The sequence below is a fragment of the Myotis lucifugus genome, unplaced genomic scaffold (genome assembly GCF_000147115.1).
Source record: "Myotis lucifugus unplaced genomic scaffold, Myoluc2.0 scaffold_65, whole genome shotgun sequence".
NCBI lineage: Eukaryota > Metazoa > Chordata > Mammalia > Chiroptera > Vespertilionidae > Myotis > Myotis lucifugus.
Genome location: NW_005871113.1, coordinates 4,684,770 through 4,688,494, shown reverse-complemented (window position 1 = coordinate 4,688,494; position 3,725 = coordinate 4,684,770). Strand labels below are relative to the sequence as shown.

Genomic DNA, 3,725 nt, shown 5'->3' with positions numbered 1-3,725 from the left:
AATCACATGAGGTTTGAGCAGAAATTTTTCACTCTGCTCCTATTCCAACTGTGTCCTTAAGATTAATTTGTCATATTGGGGACTGACTCTGTTGTAATAAAAATCATGCCACCTTGCATTTCCTCTGCACCTTGCAGTCAACAAAGCGCTCTCTCTCTCTCTCTCTCTCTCTCTCTCTCTCACACACACACACACACACACACACACACACACACACATATTATTGGATGCTGCATGCTAACAGTAACCCTGTGAGATAGACAGGCACTTATTAGTTGAAAGAAGTATGAAGGGTAAAGAAAGAATTTCTTTACAAGTGGTTTTCTCTTGAAATGTCTTCAAGAAACATTTAATAAAATATGCTCTCAAATTCTTTGTTTCTCTTAAACTTTGGCTTCAAAGCATAAACTGCAGTGGAGGTCTAAATTATTTGGAATCAGCTGCTGGCAACTACACAGTCTTGAAAAACCCAGAGTAGGGCTGGGGAGGGGGGTGTGTGTCTTGGACCAGCTCCTCCTCCCCAGCACAGCCACAGGCAGGCCCTGGAGTGAGTGCTCCATTCTTTGTCACTCCAAAGGCTGGCAAACTCTCCTCTCTACTCCTTCTCACCCAGAACATTATTTCTATAAGTAAATGCAAACTTACAAACATTCTCTTAAAATATAACCTGATTGTAAATTGGGAACTGTCATTAAAAACACCTCACCCCTTGGTTCCCTATTGTATAGTCTTCTAGACACAAACTCCTGTTTTAAGTACTATGAAGCAAACAAAGCTATGGGCAAAAGAGTGACGCTAAAATACTGCCTCTTAGAGTAGGGGATTTTCAAAGTCTAGAGCCATTCAAGTTATACTAATTATATAGTTTAAGTTCTTATATGAAAGTTTGATAAAGTTACGTAACTCTCTGTTGAACTGAATGACATTCTTCCAAAAATTTCACGGTTTCTCTATTTCAATGTTTCTTTTTTTTTCCTTCACCGTTTCCATTCTTTCCTAGTTTTATTCCCAAAAAGGGGGGTGGGGGAAAGAATGAAAAGGTCCATGAAGAGCAATCATCATTCAACTGGACAGAAATATCGAGGTCCTGATCAGATGGTACCATCTTACTTTCTCACCATCCAGGTTTTAAAAAGGCCAATGCTTTCTCGGTGTGGAAGAGGATAGCTTTCACACTGAAATAGTGCCCCAAAAGACTTCTACAATCCCCAATTTTGTCTTCTATTCTATCCTTTTCTCTTTGTTCTTTTTCTTTCTTCTCACGCTCGGCCTTAGCTTCTTCTTCCTCATGTTTTTTTGCCCAACAGTTCCACTTCCTTCTGTTTGAGAACGCTGACGAACGTCTTTCCATTCTCTCTTGTTAGTGGGCCAATTTCCACTTTTTCGGCAGAGGGGTTGGTAACATCCATGGCCTTACTGAGGACTTTGATAACTGAAGCAAGTACCGACTTCAGAGTCATTTCTCCTCCTTTGTAGTCTTGTTTAAACATTGACACAGCTGCAGCGCTATTATTTCCAATGCATGTGGCTTTCCATCCCCCGTAATTTCTGCTAGGGTTGCTTTGATAGAGCTGAAAGCCATAACGCTTATCCCAGCCAATGTACAGCAGTGAAACACCAAAGGGATGTTTTTCTCCAAACTGTGTATAAGCTTGTTAGATATCACACAGTGCTGTAACCAACCGCCCACAAGCAACTGGCTCCTGATACTGTAATATAAATTCCTTTGAGCAATGAGCCTCAGTTCATTAGTCAGAACATTAGCATCAGAAGTTATGCTTGCCACTCTGCAAGCCACGTCCTCATTGAGTTTATAAATTGCTCCGGGGGGTGGGGGGGTGAGGTGGGGAGAGAGACTTCATCAAGAAGCTTGTGGATGTTACTTCGCTCTGCTGCAAGCAAAACACCATCAACGGCTAAAATTCCCGAACAGGTGCCTGCATGTGCGATTGCCTCCTTGGCATATTCAACTTGGTACAGCGACCTTCTGGAGAAAATAGGGTGGTCCTGGAGTCATATCTTCAAGACATGTTTTCTGAACTTCAGAGGTCCGCAGAAAAGACACTGGAGTTGAGTTCTATGTGGAGGGTTTCACCCCGCAGGAGGAAACCACCCTCCATGTTTCTTAAACATACCTAATCATAAGAATCATCTCGGGTTCTTTTTAATTTCAGGCTTTAATGTATATGAGAATCTCCCGGAGAGCTGTTTAAAATGTCACTTTTTAAAGAACACAAATCCAATATTTTATAGAATATCCCTTATTGTAAGTTTAGTGAATGTTTTCTAGTGATTAGATTTGGGTTATGCATTTTTGGTTCAAATCCTACATAATCCATGTGTCCTTTTCAGAATATCCCCTCTGGAGACATATGCTATCCATTTACTTCTTATGGGTGAGCTAGACCACATTTTGAGAAATACTTGGCTACTTTGAAAAATATTTGAATAGGCACTTTCTCTTCCAAGAGTTCTCAGAACCTCAAGCGGTCAAAAAAGGAAACAAAACTTCTACTATTCTGAATTTTCTGAACGCTGGTTTGTTAAGGGGCGTACCTGTTTATTGTCTAGAACAGCGGTTCTCAACCTGTGGGTCGCGACCCTTTGGGGGTCAAACGACCCTTTCACAGGGGTCGCCTAAGACCATCGGAAAACACATATATAATTACATATTGTTTACAGTAGCAAAATTACAATTATGAAGTAGCAACGAAAATAATTTTATGGTTGGGGGTCACCACAACATGAGGAACTGTATTAAAGGGTCGCGGCATTAGGAAAGTTGAGAACCAGTGGTCTAGAAGATCACATATTAATCACAGCTGCTATTACATTCAAAACCACAACACACCTTCATGTTTAACTTTTAAAATTCCCCACCTCCACTCTACCCTCCATTTCATTCCTAGTAACTATGGATCATGACTTTTATTTTGTTGTTAATACAGGTAATCTATGTGCTATATCATATGACATAACTAGACCCATCCATGCTCTTGATGGTAGCTTAAGACTGGTAGAAACAACTTAATTTCTTGCATCACACATTTTACAATGGTATATCAGCTTCCTCTTCAACGGTGTGCTTTAAAGTATGTACTCATTTATTCTTCCTTTACCTCTAAAACACACTTATTCATGAACTGTTACCTGGTGCTTTACCTTATTACTTATATTTCCATATAAAATTTCTAGCCTGCTATCTTAGTATAGCTACTTCATTGTTGACTATATAAATCTCCTGGCATTCATTCATTCATTCAAACTACAAATAGTTCTAAGACTAAGAAAGAATAGGATTTGAGTCTTAAAGAAGCTAGCATTTACTGTGTACCAGCAACTATTACTAGTAGTGTCATCCACTATTACAGACAGTATGTCATAACACCCAGAGAGGAATATTTTTGTTACCACCGTTTTACAGACAAGGAAACAGAATTAAATAACTTACTTGACACCAAACTACTAACAAGTGATAGCACTGGGATTTACTCCTAGGTCAAATTACCTTATATAGACTCTTTTTGGATACCGCCTATAAAACTGTAATGGTAAAGATAGAGTGACAAAATTAAGTCCACAAATTTCAGAATGCTGAAATTAGGTATGCCTCTCAAAACTGAAAGTGAAACATGGGAACAAAGAAAAGCATTACAAAATGGCCAGAAAACTTTACCCTCTAGAGCACTTCAGGAGAAAACCAGAATTTTCACAAGAGATTCTTT

At 39.3% G+C, this 3,725-nt stretch overlaps 1 pseudogene; it reads right to left on the bottom strand.

Annotated features, from left to right (window-relative positions):
• Positions 1-1,114: 1,114 nt before the first annotated feature.
• Positions 1,115-2,030, bottom strand: LOC102418760 (annotated as a pseudogene).
• Between the last annotated feature and the right edge of the window lie 1,695 nt (positions 2,031-3,725).